We start from the raw sequence: 22526 nt of genomic DNA, 5'->3' as shown, positions 1-22526 counted from the left end.
AGTTGTTCTGACTATAAATTCGCTCTCCTCTCTCTTAGAGGCCCCCAGGCACCCACGCTGCTGTATGCTCCTTTAGATCCTCATTAGGCCTATCCTTGTAACTTAAAAATTACTTTTCCCTCACGCTTCCTCCTCCGAACTAAAGTCCCCTTCTCTTCAATACTGGCTGACTTAAGCCAAATCAAAATAAAAACAATAAACTAACTCATTTATAAGACCTTTCCTTGACACTGCATTTTGAAAGAGGATATTGGTTAACTCAACCCAATCTTTGATCAACATAACGTCAGGCAACACAGCAAGGTGAATGAAGGAGACACGTTCAAACTTCTAAATCAAGCCCTCTAACAAAAGGCTGCCCCCCCCTCACGTTTCATGGCCATTATTAAAATAAGAATGACCAGCATTTTTTGGGAAAAGTTGATGTGACTGCTCTAATCAGAATCCTGTCTCTCCCAATTTTTTATTTTGATTAATGCAATGATAATAATTAAAAAATAATAATAAGAGGAGTGAGGGAAAAACCTCATACTCACTTTCCACCTCTTAGGCAGTAGACACTGGTTATCTCACTTAATCTGCACATTTACTCCCCTAACCCTATGGAGTAGTTATTACTCTCATCCTTTTCAAAGGAGGAGAATCTGAGGCTAGGATGATTTAAGTATGTCCTGAAATTCACACAGCCCGTGGGAGGCAGAGGCAAAATCTGAATTCAAAAACCCAGGCTCTTTCTGTATCCTCTGTTGACTCATCATTTCAATTCAAGAAATATTTACTAAGCACCTACGAGGTACACAGCACCACGCTAAAATTGTTTTAATGGGCAAGACACACAGTGCAGTTGAGCAGACCAAGGCTGGAATCTCAGCTATGCCATTCACTGTCCGTGTGACCCTGGGCAAGTTGCTCAACTTCCCTGAGTCTCACTCTCCTCATCTTTAAAATGGGGATAATATAAACCTCACGGAGTCTTTGTTAGGATGAAATATTATGATGTTTGCAAATAGTAATCACTAATGTTAACTAAGTGTGAACTATGTGCCAAGCTCTGTCCTAAACCCTTCTTCTGTATGAATTTTCCTGAATGAATTTTTCATGTAATTCTCTCAGCAACCATATGAGACGGTTGTTATTTATGAGGAAACAGGCACAGAGAGGTGAGGGTTCTTGTCCAGCGTTGCCCAGCTCTAAGTGGCAGCGCCGGAATTTAAACGCAGGCAGTCTGCTTTTAGAGTTGTCTTCACTAAATGCCATCCTGTCTCTCACCACCTGGCATGGAATGAGGACTCAATTTATTAATGGTAGCTTAAAAAATATTTCCTTTCAGTTTCACAATGTTATAAACTATTATGACCTCAACAAAAAAAAAATTTCCTTTCTAAGTAAGAAGAATACAATTAAAACAAACACGTGAATCTCCATAATGCAAAGAAGATTGTTCTACAAGATACGAGACTCCATAAAAGCAGAAGAGGTCTCTCTCTCTCAGAAGAGAAGTCTTCAGAGCATACAAGATGGGCCTTAAAAAATAGACACCATTTTCTCAGAAACTAGTGAAGAAGGTATTCCAGGGGAAAATAGAGTAAAAAGCATAGCTGTGTTTGGAAAAGATGAACAGTCTAGCTTGACCAAAGCAAAGGTTTCAGACAGAAAAGTAAGGTGGGTCATCCAGGTTAGGAAGAGCCTTGAATGCCGAGTTAGAGATATCTGAAGGCAATTCAAGAGGCAACAGAGGGTCATGAAAGCTTTTTGCATAGGCCAGCCATTGCAATCATGCAATCAAGTTGTAGAAAATTAATTAATTTGGAAGTCGTTTCTGCTGTGTGTGCCTGTCTCGCCACTCTGCTCAATAGTGTGCATGTCCAGCAAATTTGTCTCTTCCCTCCAAAAGAATTAAAACATCCTGGTACTTATCACAAAGGAGCCTGGAACGCAGTGGTAGAGGAATCTGAAGGTAATTCAAGAAACAGTGGGGGGGGGGGTCACGGAAGCCTTTTGATAGGGAAGCCAGACAATCAAGGCCAAGCTGTAGAAAATTAATTTGGCAGTGATACGTAGAATGAAGTAGAAAGGGAATATGGGTGAGACTGATAACAGTAGTCCGTAAGTACAAATGACCCAGTTTACAATCCTAATTGCTTTCTTTATATATTCTCGAAATTTAGGAATAGCATTAGCTGAAATTAATTACTTAAAAGGCTTTATTAGACATGGAAAACCATGACATGATCATGCTGGAACTGCTGAACTGCCAAACAAAGGGGAAAAATTACAAACCATGCGAAGTCCTGTGCTTGAATAATTCTCATTTTAATGGAAATCATGAACTAAGTTTGGAAAATTGAGCTGACTCTATTTTTAGCTATCATTTATCTCTATTATCTTTCTGTTCTTAAAAAGCATATATATAGTAGTAAACAGACATGAAATTAGATACTGTCTCTGGTTGGCCAGCTTAAATATGCAATCTATACAACGGTGATCCAGAAGGAAAAGGGCAGTTCTGTTCTGAACTTATGTTTCTACTGGCAGATACGCAGAGACAACAATGAAAATGTTATCTGTGCATGTTTTAATATAGCTTCAGGCCTTCAGAAGTCATATCTAGTGTGTGCTCCTGTCTCTCATTCTGTTCAACATGTATCCATGTCCAGTAAATTCATCTCTTCTCTCCCGTTTGTCTGCTTTCAAAAAAAAAAAAACAAATGAAAACATCCTGGTACATATCACGCAAGACCAGGCAAGGATGGCAGCTGAGATTTTTGACAACAGTCACACCTGCGTGTAACCTCTGTCCCAGGGGATTTGTCTCCAGCTCAAATAACATGTTAGGGGTAAGACTAATAACTTAATTGATGTACCATTCCGAAAATCCTGGGTCTACTGAAAGTACAATGATTTATCGTCAGACATCTTGATTTCTAAGCTGAGTCACACCCTTCACGGGGTGGTTATCTAGTTTTACAGCTTTTCCTTTCTGAAACCACAGAAGGAAGGGGTTTGCCTTCCTCTAGTAGTTATTCTTCTCGACTATATCAATGCTCTAAGCCAAATGCTAGCTACCCTTGCTTCTTTCTTGTTCTAACAATATAAGTGACCTGTTGTACAGGATGCACACTTTGCTAGCTACAAATGGTATCAGTAGCCATACCTAAGTTTTATTCACACCATTATCCACAAATTAAAACAATAAAAACACACACCAGGCAGGACTAGGGAAAGGGGAATGAGGTGCTTAGGGTGTAAAAGTTAAGGAGGCCTCACTCTCAGGGTTGTATCTTACTCCCCTTACACACACACACACACACACACACATGCATGCACACACACCACAAAATCCAAAGATGACCAAATACTATATACTATATAAATAAACAAGCTAAAGCCACAGATCAGGGTTTCTTATGTTTTCTTTAAAAGTATATTCAGTTCAGGTCAACATTTAACTAAGAGTGTTCGTCTGCTCAACACCAGCCAATGGTTCCCATCTCACTCAAAGTAAAAGCCAAAGTCCTTACACTGGTTCACAAGACAGCACATGGCCGGTCCTCCAAGCGCCCACCATCTCTCTGACCTCCCCCTCCTACTAGCCTCACTGTGTCTGAAACACTCCAAGCACGCTCTTGACTCAGGGTTGCAGTGGGCTGTTCCCTCTGCCTAGAATTCTCCTACACAAGATACCCGCAAGGCTTCCTTTCTCTCCTCCTTCTCTTTGTGTAAATGTCATCTTCTCAATGAAGCCTTCCCTGATCGCCCCACCCCACACTCTTCACCCCCCATCCCTGCTTCCTTTCTCCAGAGCACTAATCGCCTGGTATTCTGGTATATCATCTGATAGTCTACATATTTTACTTACTTACATTTCACAAATGTAATTTTTACATAAATAAAATTCCCTAGTAAGCTCCCACTGGCAAGGATTTTTTTAAAATCTGTTTTGTGCACTGCTGCATCTACTACTCCTAAGACAACAGGTGCTTAGTAAATATTTGTGAAATGAATGTACTAGGTGCTAGACAGACAGATTTGCCTAAGATATTGTTCCTACTATTCAGGTAGTAACAGCATCCGTGAATACTGCTTCCCAAATAAAGTCAAACCTGTCAAATTATCTCCAGTAGGGTCTTTGTCAGTTTGTCGTTAACCTTACTAAATCATTAGCAATACGTCTTTGAAGAAGTAAATTCAAACATTTTTCAGAATAAGTGCACATAAATGTATAACCTAATTTAAGTAGAATAAAAACCCCCAAAAAACACTAGAAAATAAATCTGAAAAGAGGCAGCTTGGGAAAGTGAAAACGTTGTTGATAATTTTCTCAACAAAGCTGAAGGTAGATAGAGGAGACCCCTTCTGTCACAGCTTCATGTTGTCAATATTCATAACTTCCAGAATCATTCTACTGAATCTTAAAAGTATATTACACAAGACAACAATTTCCTATAAAACATCTTTCTTCTAGCATTCTATTAATAAAATATATTTCCACTAAAAAGCTTCCCTTTGTTGTGACCTCCTCAATAAGACGGTAAAAATAAGTTTTCAAAAAAATTTTGCCCTAACAGGTATTAAAGTCATATTCTACAGATTAAATTTAGCATCCCAACATCAATTTTATAAGGAATATTTTCTTCTGCAATGAATAATACAAAAGTAGTCATCATTGCGTTTTCTACAAAAACTGCCAATTATTGTGTAAGAGGCTTTTCCCCTGACTTGTCCATTAACACTTCCTTTTATTAACTGAGAAAGATGTTGTATAATTTGACTATCATGATTCTGAACATTAAAGTGCTTGATGGAGAAACCTGCCTTAACTACCGAATTCATCAAAAGGAACAGAAAGAAAACCATTCAGTCACTGATGCTTTACTGTAGCCAAAAAACTCTATGAGGTAAACAGGGGCTGTTTTGAACGAATACTCAAATAGGTAATCCCCGTTTGTCAAATTTGTATTTCCTCTTTGCCAAATAAATCTTTGATATTTTTGTTTGTTTGTTACCAGAACCAACAGCAAGAGGTATGGAGAAAACAAAGAAGATATTGACATTTTCCTAATCCTTTCTAGTCCATACAAAAGTTGGCATTTAAATTCTTTTATAAGTTAGATATGATATGCTTATATTAAGCCTTATTAGTCAATGCTTCCAAATAAATTCATCCAGCAAACCTAGTGAACACCATATGACCCTTTCTAAAAGCAAAGGACGTCCCCTGTTAGTTTTACGTTTGGGCTCCTTGACCAAAACATGTTATAAGCATCATTAAAAATGGTATACAACACCCAAACTCAAGAAGGATTCTCTCCTTTCACTAGCAAACTTTTCATTTCGTTGGTTTAAGAGCACCAAACCCACTGCAGGCTTCTCAGAAACTCTATCGGCTCTCCTAGCAAACCAGGAGACACATCTTGCAAAGACAAAAGTGAGAAGCAGCCTAAAATTTTAGTACCATGACTTGAGATGGCAGCCAGCCCCATTCCCAACCCCTTTGCCCAAATAATGTTACATAAAATGCTGCCAATTTCTGCTCCTGTCTGCTGCAACTCTGGCCAAAAGTTAAGCATTACAGGAATTTAGACAAAATAAAATTGAGTCATCTGATCTGGAAATTCATTTTTAGTTTCAGGACTTGGAAGAGGAAGAGTCTTCTGAGATCATCTAGGCAATAGACAGGAATAAGGGAATGGGGTTCCACGATGAGGGTCTGTTGTATGGTATGCCCGCAATCCCACAGCCAGAGCAGCAGAGCTGAAGGTAGAACTCAAGTCTCCTGACTCCTCATCTGACTCTTCCCACTAGAACGTACCGCCTTCTGTGGGACGCCTGCCATTTTGATTATTTTTAAGCAGGGACATTTGGACCTAATCTTAAAAAGAATTAATTTTCAGGTTTTGTTTAGTAACTGAGGGTAACAAGTGACCATGAATAAGAATAAATAATCCAGCCTTTGGGAAATATATCAGCACCAGACTATTTTGTGATGATCCTGTCCTAAAAGCAATGGGTCATTCTGGAGAAAATTAATTCCATAACAGGCAATGAGGTTTGCTTTAGATGAAGTGAGGAAAAATATTCTTTTTTCCTCTGGGCTAGAAGTGGCCTGCCCCTTGGTGTAAATGAAGGAAATGTCTGTAACATTTTCTGGTGCTGGAGAAATAAGCTGCTCCTAGCTGGGGAGAGACTGAATGGGGGCAAGGCAGGAGACAGCACAGCAGGGGGCCTACGGCAGGTCAGCTCCAGAGGGGTGTTGGAGACATCCTGTGGACCATGCCCTCCTTCCATTATCTCTGAACAAACAGCAATGCCTCTGTAAAAGTTAGAGCCTCATACCTATGGCTATATTCTAAATATCTGAACAAGAAACGTGTACAAAGATGTTCAGTTCAGCACTGTCCATAAAAGCAAACATGCAAAGTATCTATCACTAAAGGTCTATTAAATTAGGTATGGTGCAACCATATGAATGAACAATGTGCAGTAATAAGAAAATGAGCCATATCTGTATGTACTAACATGGAGAGATCTCAAGATACACTATGTGAAAAAGGCAGTGGGTATTTTTAAAAAGTAAATAAGAAGATAGTAGTTTTATAGGTAATAGACGGATTGATTTTAGTGTACTAGTATACACATAACTTTTCTCTAGAAGGGAATCTCAAGAAACCATTAATAGTGGTTACTTCATGGGATGGGGACCTTTCACTTTTCCTTTATGTTATTAAAATTGTTCTGTTTGAATTTAGCTATATGTGTATATTTCTGTTTTATGTCAATGGAGTTTCCCTGGATAGTGAGATCGCAGCTCTTAGGATTATAAAAGAAGCTTTCAGCTTTTAGTTTTTAGCTAGTTTTTGAAGTTACACCTTGGTCTCAGTTATGCTGTTAGGAGGAGCCTCTGGTCCCACTTAATTCAAAGCAGTTCAGGGAGACTAGTGGCCAGTCTACGTGAGAGTGGGAGAGGCGACCAGAGGCCGCAGCAAAACAGCAGTTCTCAAGAATGTTGTCCATGCCAAGGCAGCATGGTTTCAGCCAAGCTGGATGTCCGAACATAAGAACCAAAAAAGCTCATTCCTAGACACATGTGAGACAATATCTTAGGAAACTCTTAGAAATAACCAAGGGACACTTCGAAGGAGGCTAACTTACAGCTACAATGCAGTGGGCAACACAACAACATACCCAATATGCACTCCAACATCCCTACCACATTCCAGAAGCTAGTGATGGGTGGGAATGAAGAGCATGGGTGTGAGGCAGGGTGAGGGCAGGAGAGGTTAGGGTATCTGGCGTACACATTGCCTTGTAGTAAGACGAAATGCAGGGGGCAGGAGGGTAAAGCTGCCCATCAGAGCAACCACATCAAAGTGTCTGGCTTAGCTCCTTCCAGAACCCAGCCCACCGAAGAACACAATGGATGGGGTTAGAATCTGCATGTCAAACACTTCCCATCCAAGTAGGAAAAATACAACTGTGTTCTTGATCAGGTCTAAGAGCAGAGGTGTATGAGAAAACGAACTTCCAGGTCATGTTCAACTCAACAGAGTTCAACTAAAAGGGGTGACCCTTTCTTCTCTAAATAATTGTTCATTAAACATCTACTTAGCTCCAGGTTCTGGGGTAGGTGAGGATCTGGGAATACCCACGTAACACTCGGTCCCTGACTTCTCAGAATTCACAGTCTAGAAGAGGATATAGCCACTGAGAGGACTCTGCAGTTTAGTGTCAGTGTAATAGACACTAAAACGAAAAAGTCTGGGAGGAGGAAGCGTAGCTGTCAGAGGAAAAGCAGAGTTATACCAAGTTCAAAATGTGTTTACAAGCAGGGAAACCAGGGCAAAAGGATGCCTCCAGAACAAGGCGCTGATTTAATCAAAGGGATTCAGAGAACCAGGGCAGCCTCATCTCCAGGAAACACTAATAGGATGCTCAGTTAAATCAAATGTTCTGAACACCAGCAAATAAATATCCTTTCTCTGCTTAGGCAGCTTGGCTATGGAAGCAGAAAAGGCTGAGATGAATGAGTTCATTAGATTGCCAGTTCTACAGCTCCAAGGTGCCCTTTGTCATCTTTTTCAGCAGTCAGTCCTTCCAGAAGTAGAGCATAACCACCAAGTTACCTTTATTTCCATGGTTAAGGTGTGCCAGGGTCACAGGGGAGCCTAGTATTAACCTTAAATGACCACTTAGTATCCTTCCTAATGTCCAGAAAAGGGATAAAGCCTCAGACCAGACTATCCTAAGGAGTGTGAATGTTCTAGAAGGCAGGAAAGAGTGGGAGTGACGACAGCCTTCCAATTCCGATGTCAATCCTAGGTCCGATGTGGCCTCTTTGAGGCAGGGACTACGCCTTACTCACTGCTGTACCCCTCGCATTTGCTACTGAAAACTCCCCATGCGTGTTTGTGAAATGCATGAGTGAATGCCATCCTCAGAGCTTGTCTAGCCCGTTTTGTGCAGAGATTAAAACTCCAAGGAGGTCCGCAGGTGAGTCTAATAGTAACATTGTCAAAGCATTTGCCAAGCTTTCAAAGAGGCTCTCAGTAGCATCCCACACGTGTCTCTGCCTTTTTCCCTCTTACCTGCTGGCTAGACTTTCCTGGTGCAGGTGGCCAGGCTCCAGTCAGCTGTGCTGGGGCCTGGTGAGAACTACAAGCCAGAACGCAGGGTGTGGTATTTTTAACCACACAGAAATCTTTTACTTTTATGTAGTTAAATGTATCTACATTTTCTTTTATGACTCTTAGGCTTTGTATCCTGTATAAAAGGTCAGGAACCTTGTAACATTCTCAGGTTATAAATTCACCTGTGTTTTCTTCTGGGACTTCTATTGCTTCAGCTATTTTACACTTAACTATTTAATACATTAGGAATTCTCTGTGTGTGTGTAAGAAACAAGAAAGGGATCCAGATTTATTTTTTGTACACAGCCAGTTGTCCCAACATCATTTATTGAATAATCTCTCTTCTCATACTGTTCTTAAAATGCCACTTCACTACAACTAAATTGCATGTTCATTTGTTCACTGTACCCAAATCTTTTCCACTACCCTCATTTTCCTCCAATACTAAACTTCTTAAATTATTGCAGTTTCACCATATGTTTTAATATCTGGTGGGGTTAATCTCCCTTAATTACACTTATTTTTCAGAATTTCATGTATTCCATTTTGCTAAATAAATAATAGTGTCATTTTGCTACTTCTAAAAAAAAAAGTTTCTGTTGGCATTTTAACCAGGATTTCACTTCTTCTATAGAGAGATTTAGTAGAAATGGACAATTTTACTATATGGTGTCTTGTTATCCAAGAGCCTCGTAGATCCACGGAATGACAAATCTTTCACGTTCCTCAGTGTAGTTTTTAAATTTTCTTCATAGTGTTCCTGTATGTTACATTTCAGTTCAAATGTTTTATTCTTAATGTTTAATATGCTCAATTGCCATTTTTTTAAATTCTAAAAACACGCTGTTTTCTGTGTTTGGAATACTTTTCTACCACTTCTCCATTTGGCAAATTCCGCTCATTCTTCGAGGCCCCATTCCAGTATCGCTTGCTTTGTAAAGTCTTCCTCGGCCCCACATCCAGTCAGGATGGAACAGCGTCCTTCCTCTGCGCTCCCACAATGCCCTCTATATACCACCATCATGCTATACCACCATCACGCCACTGCTCACATCGTGCTGTAACTTCTGTGCACAGCCTCTCACCTTCGTTAGTCTGGGAGCTCTGTAAACAGAGGAGCTAGTGCCCCGCAAGCCCGGCTCCAAGCAAGCATTCAGTGATTACATCGAATGAATGAATGCCATAATCCCAGAATACACTTCAATCCTAGAATACACATACACTTCATGGTATTGTACACAATACAATTCAGTAGCATTTCTGTAATGGTAACAATGATAATACTGATAAATGGTAGAATCTGGAATAATGTAATGACAGGGATATTTTTCCCCTTAAACACAAGCCATCTTTAAAAATGCAGAAAGTTATCTCACATAATGAGAAAATCATAAATGATTAAGAAAGGAAAAGCAGATACATTGTTTTGCTGGCTCGTATTTCAGCCTGATGTATAAAGGCAGCATTGTGGTGGGTAGAGCATACTCTGGCATTAACAAGACCTGAATTGAAATCCTAGATCAACCACTTATTAGCTAGATGATCTCAGGCAGGTTTCTTTACTTCTTTAGGCCTCATTTTCTCTATCTTTAAAATGGGCATAATAAATATCTTCATTAAAGGATGCCTAAGAGACATCTCAAACTTAAATGTCCAAAACACTTGATGCCCCCACCAACTCAAATCTGCTCTTTAGATACTCTTCTCCATCCCAGGAAATGGCATGCTCTCCTCTCAGTTGCTAAAAAAAATGGAGGTATCCACAATTCTCCTCTTCCTTCTACTCCATGCTTCCAACCCAATAGCAAGTCCTATTAAGGACTTCCTTAGAAATATTTCCAGAATCCAATGACTTCTCACCAGCTGCTCTCCTCCCATCTGGTCTAAGCCACCATCTTCTCTTGTTCTGACCATTACAACAGCCTCCTAACTAGTCTTCTTGTGTCTACCCTTGCTCCCTACAGTCTATTCTCCTCATCGTTGACCGAGTGATGCTTTTAAACTACATCAAATCATGTCACTACTCTGCTTAGAACCATCCAAGGGTTTTCAATATCACTCAAAGGAAAACTCAAGTCCACACAGTGGCCTGCGAGCACCACTTTGACACCACCACTCCCCACCCTCCCTCTGACTTCACCTCCATCCCTCTCCCCTCTACTCTCCGATCCAGCCACAATGGACTCCCTGCTGGTCGGAGGACACACAAGCAGGTAGACCTCAGGGCCTTTGCATTGCTTCACTCACTGACTAGAAAACCCTTGTACCAGAATATGCATGATCCCCTCCCTTCCTTTGGGTCTCTGCTCAAATGTCACTGTGTTAAAGAGGCCTTCCATTATCACCCTATATAAAATAGCACCTTCCCTGCCCTCTCGTCTCCAACATTCTCTCTTCTACTTGCCCTTCTGTATTTTTCTTCAGAGCACTTTATCACCAGCTGTCACGTTATATGTTTATGTGGTAAGTGGCTGTCTCACCCCAACACCTAGAACAGCTGAAGCACTTAGTAGGTGTTCAACTAATACTTACTGACTGACCGTATAAATGAATACATTATTTATAGCTACAAGGCTATAGTTATACAAAGTGTCTAACCACAGAATAGATTCTCCTAAAATAAACAGTAACTAAGAAACTGGTGAGAAAACTAAACCATCACGGATGTTCATGCTCATTACTCACTCAAATGCTTAAATGAATCAAAAGAAAGATTCCCTTGTTTTACCCAGAACAACAACAACAAAAATCTCCCCAGAATCCATTAGAGATTGCCAACCTTAACCTCTTTTCTACCTTCTTTTCAACATTTAAAAATTACGGCTTTTCCCCTCTCCCTCCTTCCCCCAGACTCTGGGACTCCTCTCCTTCTGTTCATTCCTATTTGGAGCTGAAAGCCAGAAATAGTTGTTTACTTCATTGTCCTCATTTCCCTTCATTGTTACCATTCAGTTCTCTGGTGGCCACCCTGTGTGAATGTGTTTTTTTTTAAATGAATTCTCAATAAGCTGAGAAAGAAAAGCATGAGTAAAGACCTTGGACACAGTTTTAAGCAAAACATATTATAAGATATTTTCTTTAGGAAAAACTATTTATAAATTGACTCTAACATAGTTACATATATACCATCCAATATTATGCTCACATGTAATAATGTTAAAGAGCTGGAGAAAGAACACACTGTACAGAATAAAGACCTCTAATTTATTAAAATGTGAATAATAATAATTATGCATGTAGAGTGCTTCCTTTTAGGAGCCTAAAAAAAATTACCTAGCAAAGGACAAAATCATATGACCTCTAATTAATCAGCAAGTAATTTTTGAGTGCTTGACCCACAACTCCTGCTTTCATTTTTATTCTAATGCAGGGCACAACAATACAAAAGCTTTTATACATAGATCTACTAAATAAGGACTTCCCCACCCAGTAATTATAAAACAAAATAGTAACAATTTCCTTATAGTGGTAAATGCACATTAGATAATTTTCCCAATAAAATAATACAATGTACGGGGGAAATAAATCTCAAATGCACTAGCAGAGAGTCATTAAGTAGGGAGCGAGTTCAAGAATAACCGTAGGTAAACTGAACCACACATTTTAAAGCTGCTTTGAAACTGCATTAACTAGAATAAATAGAGTCACTCATTTAAAATGACTACGGAGGAAACAAAGGTACTAAAGATTTCCTTCCCACAATAGTTTTTCTCTAGATAATTTACCCCAATACAAGGAAACCATTATGTGAATTACCCAAAAAATAGAAAAACAAATATTCCAAAAATTCATTTGGGTTTGACTTTGTACTAAATGTTACTGTTTATAATAGCAATTACACCTGAGCATACCAATTACGTGAGTAGTTACACCTGCAGCATACCTCCTATGTGAGAGGAAGTAGCTCAGAAATGCACTGGATTGAAGGGGAGGAAATAGCCAGTCCAGGATTTAAGTTAAATTTTGATGTAGATAATACGTAATGTAGCTAATCCTACAGGCAGATATTCAGTTACTAAACAAATTCTATCTGACGCCAAAACACAGGCAGGCTAGAAACACTACTAGTTAGGAAAACCACAGTCCCCACTTGCCTGAGACAGCCCCACTATACCCCTGTTGTCCCAGTATCCCATCTGGTTTAGCATTTGTCCTAGGCAGAAGTTCCCCATTTGGGAGATAACTTATATGGTACATGTAAAATATACTATATATTTAAATGTGAGCAATAAATGATGATCAGCCCCTATTTGCCCCAGCTTCATTCAATCACAAATTCTAACACCCTTTAACTTCCTCAACTCAAAAATCATGACAATCCTCACCCCAGAGTTCTCAATAAATATTTGTTAGATAACTTCATTAATTAACATATTAGCATCATCAGTCCAGGAAAGGATTTGGAATAAATCTGGCTACTCTACGAAAGAGGTTCAATAAATACTAGCTGACTGAATATCAGTGAGGAAAATCAAAAGAGTTAACCACAGGCCATCACACTGTCTTCTTGCTTGCTGTCAAGAAATTTTCAGACAAATGGTTGGCATTTCTGATCCTTGGGAAAGGGGATAGAAGAAAGCATGTATTTTCTTAAGTGTGGAATCCCTTTTATATCTAATGTAAATCACAACTGCACTAGCTTCTATTCCATTCTCAATAAAGAAAAACATGATAATTCAATTTACACTAGCAAATCCTTAATTTACACTCAAATCCAATGTCTCTATTTTCAATTTTTAATAGTCTTATTTAATATACATCAATCCCTCTATTGCTCTCATACTCTCTCTTTCTCTCTCTCTCTCTTTTTACCCTTAAAACAGTTTCCTATCCACAGGGGGAAGGGGGTAAGGACTGGGCACAAAGGGTGAAGGTGCGCACCTATATGGCAGCCGACAAACAATAATGTACAACTGAAATTTCACAATGTTGTAAACTACCATAACCTCAATTAAAAAAAAGACAAAGAATTGGAAATCATTTCAGCAAATCAGAAAAAAGTAAAATAACGATATTAATAACAACAACAACAACAGCAACAAAATAGTTTCCTATCCAGTCTGTACGTGAGTTGGTTTTGGCCCCAGGCTGTTGTCTGTGACAGAATGATGATACGTGGGCTCTAGACCATGAGGTATTCACAAAGGAAGCAAACAGTATACCCTAACTTGCAAGGGAGAAAACAAGAGCTGAAAGTGGGAGTGCCCCAGAAGAGCCCACAGGAAACACAGGGCTTGCTCTATCCATGGGGTAGAATCATAGGTACCTTTTTAGCCTTGCTACACTGTCACCAAGATGGTTGGACAGGACGGGACGGGACGAAGCTTCAAAATGCTTCTCAAGAAGTCCTTAAAGAAAGTGAACAAAACAGGTTCTTTTTGGCACAAGCTGCTATGTATGGCTAGTGCTGCACGTTTTAAGAGAGAACATTGATGATGAAGGCTCAACAGACGTCCACAGGATGAATGGATGGATGAATGGATGGATGAATGGATGGATGAATGGATGGATGAATGGTTGGATGAATGGATGATGGTCCTAGAGACGCTGCTTTAACCAGAGTGAAATGCTGACCACTGACATTCTTTGTCCTTTCTCTACCCAAGTACACTGGTAACCAGGGATTAAGCAGATAATGGCAGTCACAGTGAAATACAGTTCAGGTTTTAATAAGCAGTATATTCTGAATGGAGCAACACAATGCCAGAATGTATCAAGTGGTTAGTACTACTTATGTCAATGAACACTAACATGGATTAGTTAGAGAAGCTGAAACCACAGGCTCATGAAAAATAAACATTTCTTCCACAACAGACAATGAAGACTAATTTACCATCTCAAAGATAATGTTCCATAAATTTTACAAAATTTCTTCTTTCATTTTAAAGGGCTCATGAATTAGTGCTGTTTTGTTCCTTTCTAGAACTGAGGAAACTTTTAGTAATGTGCACGTAAAAATAGGATCCATTAAGAATGCATGCTTCTTCCTCGGGGAATGGCCTCGCTCCTTCCCCTTGCTAGAGTCAAACATGTTGCTTGAATGCTCTGCCTTCACGACTCCCATATGCCAGCATTCTTAGTACTGGGATTTTCTGGTGTCAGGTTCAAAACTAAAGACAAGACTCAGACAGTCTAATCTACCATGTGAAAGGAAAGACAAGAGAGAGCTTTTGGCAAGATTTCTGCCTAAATGAGAACCGTGGTCAGGATAAAATGTAACTCACTGCCGCATAATTTGGCAATAAAATGCCATCTCTAATACTGTGGGCGGTTGAACAACCAGGGGTGAGTTATCCTGAAGGTACCAAGGACAAACCTCTCATCTCCCTTCTTCATATCTGTACTTCTCTATTCAGGAAAAGCCTTTGACATAAGACTCACCAGTTTACTATATCATTCCCGTCTTCCCTCTTCTTCTTCCTCTCCCCACCGCAAATCTTGTACCCCTCACACTTCACAGACCCCTTCCCCTCCACATATCCTGCAATTTCACTCCTGCCTGTTTTGACCAGTGCTGTTCCTTCTGAACGGAAAGTCCATCTTTCAGTATTCTGCCTGCCAAATTCCTACTCATCCTTCAAAATCCAGCTCGGATCCCACCTCCTCTGTGAAATGAAGCTGTTCTTCTTATCCCCGGTCACAATTAGTTGACTCTCCCATTCCAGTTTGATCAGTCCTATATGATAATTTTTATCACAACCTTTTCCTGTCAGCTGTGTGAATAACCTTACACACACACACACACACACATCCCTCAGTTGGAGTTCCTTCGGGCAAAAACTAATCTTTTTTCATTTTGTATACCTAGTCCCTAACAGAATAAGGCATGCTGTTGCATTAAGTGATATAAATTTCCAAATAAGATCAGAAATATGTATATGTTCATAAAATCAGTTATCCAATTAAGACTTTGATTAATCCTTGAAACACATACACACACACACAAAAAAAATAACTTGGTACTTGTAGCTTTAAATATAAGAACTGCTCTAAGAATTGGTTTTACTACAGATCCAGGGACATACATAACAAATGTTTTAGAATGAATAGCTGCCAATGGGGAAAAGGGAATGGGCTTGGGGGATAGGGATAAAAATATATCATAAATAAACTAGACAAGAGAGGGGTCTGATGACCCGGTGGTGGTGTGAGCCATAACCTGAGAACTGTGATTAACTCCCCCTTCTCTGCATGAGGTCTCAAAATAAATAACAGAAAATGCAATGCTATTCACAGATACAATGTGGGAACAATTCAACCTTCCAAAAATCTTTTCTTAAACATGATTCTCCCACATGTGAGATACTGATGTCCACAGCTATTTCTCTCATATAAACAAAATCTATTTATTGAATTGGAACCCATTTATTTTAAATGCAAAAAAGGACTTTCAGGAAGTGTAGTGTGTTGCTGTTTTGATTTTATTTTGTAATACCAAAACTAATAATGGCCAAAGTTGACTTTAAAATGTATCTTCTCCTTCTTCAGTTTGATAAACTGATTGAGTTCCGTAACCCAAAAAGAGGAGACACTGTAGCTAATACAGGCCAGAAAAAAGGCCGCCATGCAACACCAAATCAGAAGTCTTAGTGTATTAATCTTTACAACATCATCGACAAAGGTGGAGTGATGCAGAGGATGGTATAACAGGCAGAGAGTTACAGGAAGAAGTAAGAGCGAAGAAGAAACAGAATGCAAGTGTCCCCTTTTTCAATTAGCAGATATACGTTTGTTGATGTAAGCATCAACTACTGTAAGCACGGAAGCTCAAGAAGTCAGCAAACATCAGTGCAGCTCTGATTCCTATAGACTCTCTGCACCACATCCTACCTGGGCCCCAATGCTATGAAAGAGCCACTGTCCAGCAGGGGGCTTTGCTCTACTCTATAAAGCTGATGGCAGCCCTCACCGCCCTCTGCCTTCAGCCAATACTGCCAGGGACTCAGCTTGGACTGCAACCAAAACACCTCATTCCAAAGTTAGGATATTTGAGGCCAGTCATGCCCAACCATCTCCCTCATTCCTGCAGTCTCAATGACGGAAAAGATGGAGAGCCTGCCTCCCTGCTCATTCTTCCCACCTCTCATCCCTTTCTGCCCTGTGCTTCCTCTCTCCTGCTGCACATCTCCCACCACTGACAACCTTCCACTGTGCTGTCTGGAACCACAGTTCCTGGTAAACGAAAATCTCTACAACCTCAGCCTTTCCACAAAGTGCCCTCTGCACCTCCTGACTCAACTGAAATCTGGCTCTCCTCTCCTCTCCCGGGGAAATGTGCCATCCTGCACCAACGTGCTTCCCAGGACCGACACACACCCTATTGTTTCTTTTTCATGCTCTCTCCCTGGAAAGCCCCTCCCTCCACCCCATCCTTTTCCATCTGGCTAAATCCAACTCATTCTCCAAGGAAACAACTCTGCTTTCCTCGGGAAGTTTCACCTGATTTAACGGGCCTCACCCTCCCAACCCTGCCCTCCACACCCCACCCCCTGCCAAGGTTGTATTTGGTGCCACCGTTCTGTATCACCATGATACCGTCTCTCTATCCCATATTCTCTCTCTCCTTCTCTCTGCACCCAGCATATCCTTTTATAAATATTTATGTATTTGTCTCCCCAACAAAACTGTGAGCTCCTTGTGGGTATATACTGGGTCCTAGTCATCGACTGCCAGCATATAACAGGTGTTCAATAAATGTTTGCTGAATGAATGAATGAAAATGTATGGCCTCACTCAAAAACAATGAATGAGTGGGGAGGAAGTGGATATTTTTTACTTACTGGATTTTTCTCCTGATCTATTAAACCTATATCTGTTTGCTAGTAAACAACACAAAGATATATTCAAAGAAAAGCCAACTATCTTCTCTCCCCACTCTTGCCTTCAAGGTAATGACTGTGAAATGCTTAGTTTGTACTGTTGTGTGATTTTCTCTATACCCATAGCACACACATACGCACATATAGGGATTTTTCTCAATTTGCAAAACTGAGCTCAAACATTACATACACCTTATTCTAAAACTTGCTCTTTTCACTTAACAATGTATCATGGCCATCCCTCCAGACCAACACAAATGGATCTAACTCATTTTTTCTAATAGTTGCATAACAGATCATAGTATGGGCATACCATAATTTAGTGACTCATTTCCCAGTGGATGAACATTCACGTCACTTCCAGTTTTATGGAAGTTCTGAAAACAAAGGTAGCAAGACTGATCTAACATTTCAAGAGCAAACATACTTGGAGGTATTTCTCTGCCAGTGCAATGGACCCTATCTACACACCTGGACCTTTTTTCTCAAGATTCAGCTTCTGATAAGCTAGTAGGCTCATGAGTGATCTCTTCTGTGTACAGTACCTGTTATCTGCCATGAGTCTTATATGGAATAGGTATTTAATATTTATTGAATTTAACCAAAGCTAACCAGATAGAAACTGCCTGGAAGGATACACAGAATGCACTGTTTACCATTCTTAAATCTGAGGATTTGATAGGAAGGGAGTAAAAATAGGGAATTTTCATTTTTAACTATATATTTCTGTTTGAATTTTTAATATATTACTTTATAATTTAAATATTTAATATACCATTAATATGTTAATACAACATACAACAATAAAATATATTGTCCTTTTATAATAAAAACATATTGATAATGAATTTCAACACATTACTTTTATAACTTAAATGCAGCTTTTTTCAAAACTTGCTGGATGATACAGAACCCTGAATTAGAAGAAACAAGCTCTAATTCAATGGCTTCCAAGTCTGCCTGTACATAAGAAGCAACTGGGGCTTATTAAACATTCAGATTCCCAGGCCTCTCCTTGAACATTTGATTTAGTAGATCTGAAACAGAGCCCTGATATCAATATGTTAATAAATACTCCAGATGATTCTTACAATTCTGCTCTAATCTATTGGTCCTTAGAATTACCTGGGGAGCTTTTCACATACATGAACTTTTTGGCTCTGTCTTCAGCGTTAATGAGCCGTTAGATCTGGACTGAGGCTTGGGAATACACATTTTTAAAAGACTACCTAGGACAATTCTCCCCAGATTTGGAAACTCTATTCCAACTGCTATAATTTCCTCTAGTTGGTAATTCAAAAATAAAGATATGATGGCTCCATTTCGGTCTATAGTAGTAAAAATACAACACTAAGCTAAAAGTCTTTGACGAGAATATTCTAAAAGACCACAAGATGGGAATGTCTTCACTTGCCCTATCATGGAATTAAAGAATGCTTTTTATTGCTCGTTTGAATAGTGTATTGAATTTTAGTACTCTGTTTATATCTTAAAGAGCAGATGAATTAAAGAATGATATTTTTCTCTCTAAAATTTTAAAATAAAATCACTTTTCTTATGAGATTTAATTACTTTCAGTTTTTCAATTTTTAAAAAGTATTTCTACCCCTACCATAACCTACAAGCCAGATATTAGAAATAAGCAGAGATCGTTTTTTAAATCAATGATGTTTATGTTTCCAAGTGTCTAAAGACCTTCCTATTTGCAAGTTAGGTATTTAAATAGACACATGAGCTTTCTGATCCTGAAGGTTTACTTCTACTTTTAGGAGTACAGATGAGAGCAAATACTGGATATGAGAACCAGAGCGAAGCTCACAAGTTTGACAACATCTTTTACAAAAAATAAATATCAAACATTTTTCCACACAAGCTCAATTCAGTAGCTACCTTACCAGGAACTCTACTGATCACTTAGAATTGCTTTTTACAAATTCATAAAAATAACAATGCTTCATGAAAACATAAGAAAAATCTTCAGTCATTGGTAAGATCTAAGAAGTTCTGGTCCTCAAAACTGAAACAGGAGCGAGCAGAGTGGGAATATCCACTGAACATCAGGGATCAGGGGCCTTGCTTCCTTCACTCTGCCATTACCAAATGCCCACGAAGATGTGTCTAAATGTATTGGCATTCCAGGTTACTCACAAAGGCCATTTCCCTTAAATCTCAAGGATAAGGCATTTTCTCTCTCTTCTTAGTAAATCAATGACTGCAATGTTTACTATAATATTCAAAGGACTAATAACGGAGAGGCAGTAAAACAAAGCAGGTGTGATCAGAAGTCAGACAGACCTGGGTGGAAATCAGGATCTGCCACTTAACAACTGTTTGAGCTCAGGCAATTTACACAATCTCTTAAAATCTCCGTTCCTCCATCTGTGAAATGGGGAGGTAAGAACGGAATCTACTTGATTCAGTTATTGCGAGGATAAAATGACATAATACATGTAAAGTACCTGACACATAATAAGTAGGCAATAACTGATATTTATTATCATGGTTTTTCCCCCTGCAATTGTAGTCAAACTTTAAACTGTTAAATGCAGGATTATCAACATGGGGTTCGAAGGGGAAACAAGACAGCTGAGAGAAATGTCTATGTCTGATTCCAAATCATCCTGCTTGAAACCAGGTTCAAAAAGAAATACTTGAGAACAAAGCCCTAATCCAGGGCTGTAGCCCTCTGAATCACTGGGCCATCTTCATTTCTTATGCTCAGATCAATACAGGAGACCCTGCAATAGAAGGGGCCAGAGACAAGGGGAAACTGGAGGGCGGGGGGGGGGGGGGGGGGGGGGGGGAGACAACCTAATGAAGCATGCTTCTGAGGACATACCACGTTTGTTCCCAGTAGTTATTTGGCTTCTACAGTGTGCAAGGTTCTGTACTAAGGGTTTTGGGTGGTGTAAAGCTGGATCAGAAGTGGACTCTGACCACAGAGAGTTTTACAACCTATGAGAGAGATTCCCCACACTTTCCCTGTGGCACTTAGGAGAGAGATGAGGACCGACGGTCTCAGACTTAGAACACAGTTTAGAGATTGTACAGCTGGAGGCACTCGGAAGATCCCGCACACACATCCAGTCCCCCATAATCATATCTGCTCCACCCTCTTTTTTCTTTCTCTAATACGCACAAATCATTAGGCGTCATTAGGCAGGTAGCATCTCAGGGCCCCACGTCCCCTCTGTAGCCCAGTATGTACAGATGTAAATTCTGTTATTGCACGCAGCTCTTACCACCCCATTTCCAGGTCTACAACCAACCGACCACGTTGCCAGATCAACAAAGACATGTTTCCTTAAAAAGGAATTTAAACATTCTGGATAGAAATTACTCTATTCATTTCATGCCCCAGAATGAACCCTGAAAAGCAGCACTTAATTATCCAACACATGCTATCAAATTCTTAAACTTACCCCTACCCGCTCCCAAAAAAGCAGGGTTAACATTTCAGTTAAAAAAAAAACAAAACACCTCTGCAATTCCTCTTACAAGTTTCAGGGTATCAAAGGGGTGGAACTTACTGCTTTGCAAAAACACTTTCTAAAAATAATCAATATTTTCCTTAAATGCTATGTGAAAGCAACCAAGTCTCTTCGTTTCAACTGCTGGCAAGCTGCACAACGACTTGATCTCTTTAATATTTCACTCATAGTAGCAGCCACTGAGCTATGACTAACCCACTCTCCCCAGCATCACCACTGGCTCCAGATGGCAAGAAATACATTCCCTTCACTCTTGCCTGAAAAGCAATTCTGATTTTTTTTCTTTCACCCAGTTTCACCTGCAGTAATTGTTTCACTCCAGAAAGAAAATGGGGGGTGGGGGAGGGAGGTGAGATTAATGCAAAGAGGAGTACAGGTAGGGAATTTACTTTTTTTAATGGGGTGTGAGCACTGCAGCTTTAAATGTTACTGCATCAAGCCCTGGATTCCTTCCATAATCGAGCTGCAAAATGGTAACAAGAAAGGAGGAAAAAAAATACCTCTTCCTCCCTCCTGGCCAGCCCTTCAGGCTGCTCCCCAGCAGGACGGGCGGCGGCAAGCCCATCCCCCACGCCCTCCCAGCCCCAACGTGCCGCTTGGACAGGTGAGCCCGGCACCGACCTTGGCCCTCAGGCTTCGCCCACATCCGGGGAACAAGGTCAAGGGCGAGGGCTTCCTTCCACCCGCCAGCCGCCCAGAGCCCAGGGATCCGTTGCCAAAGTTTCAGGCCAGGTTGGGGCCAGCGCGGCTCTCGCAGCCCCTCGCCCTCCCGCACCTGCCCGGGCCGCGCGGCTCCGCGCCCTGCCCCACCGGGCCTGGCGAGGGGTCCGCGGACGGCGCCCACCTGGTCCCCACTCACCCCTTGCGGACATGGTTCAGGCGGCAGGAGCCGAAGCAGGGAGGGCAGAGGAGAAACCCGGCAGGGCGTGAGGAGGAGAATATCCCCGAAACGCAAGCCGCGCACACGCGCCCGCCCGCCGTGGGGAGGCGGCTCGCAGCGCCCGGTCGCCTCCCGCAGGACACCTGGCCGCCCGCTCGGTGCAGCGCGGCCGGCAGGCGGGGACGCAGCGGCCAGCGGGACGGCCGCCGGGCGCGGCCACGCTGACAGCCCGCGGCCCGCGCTGGGCGGGGCCCGCCTCCCGCCTCCCGCCTCCTCGCGGCCCACCGGGTCCAGGGCCGCGCTGCTGCGGCGCCCGGCGGGGCTTTTGTCCCCAGCGAGGTGGGGCGTGCAGGAAGGGGCTGCGTCTTCCCCTCCGCCGACCCGGGTTTTTAACTAAAAATAATAACTAATAATAATATTGGTGCTGTTATTAGTGGCTTTCCAGCCTCCTGCTTTGGTCCCAGAGAAAGAAAGCAGGAGCGAGCTGTTCCCTCCCCTAGGTGATGCCCTTGACCGGAGGAGAAGACCACCACTGCCTGAGAGGGCCTGGCCCTCAGTGGGAAGAAGGACCTGGGCGGTCCGCACGCGGGTCAAAGCAAAATTAGCGACCAAGGTCAAAGTCAGCTGGGTGGGATGGGCGGGGCTTTTCTTCCAGCTACCCTTGAGGTAAGCCCTGAAGAGCAGGGACCACTGACCCAGCGCCGTGTCT

General features: G+C 41.1%; 1 protein-coding gene across 3 annotated transcripts in view; it reads right to left on the bottom strand.

The window, feature by feature from the left end:
- ABLIM1 (actin binding LIM protein 1) overlaps window positions 1–22037 on the bottom strand; it is a 290205-nt gene extending 268168 nt beyond the window's left edge. Inside the window, exon 1 of one of the 3 annotated variants that reach the window (XR_011493660.1) lies at window positions 21797–22037. The gene's annotated coding sequence lies outside the window, so the exon portion shown is untranslated. The remainder of the gene's footprint in view (window positions 1–21796) is intronic. The other 2 variants (XR_011493689.1, XR_011493684.1) reach the window with 2 other exon arrangements.
- Between the last annotated feature and the right edge of the window lie 489 nt (window positions 22038–22526).

This window comes from Equus asinus, chromosome 2 (genome assembly GCF_041296235.1).
Source record: "Equus asinus isolate D_3611 breed Donkey chromosome 2, EquAss-T2T_v2, whole genome shotgun sequence".
NCBI lineage: Eukaryota > Metazoa > Chordata > Mammalia > Perissodactyla > Equidae > Equus > Equus asinus.
This window is presented reverse-complemented; position numbering and strand designations above follow the sequence as displayed.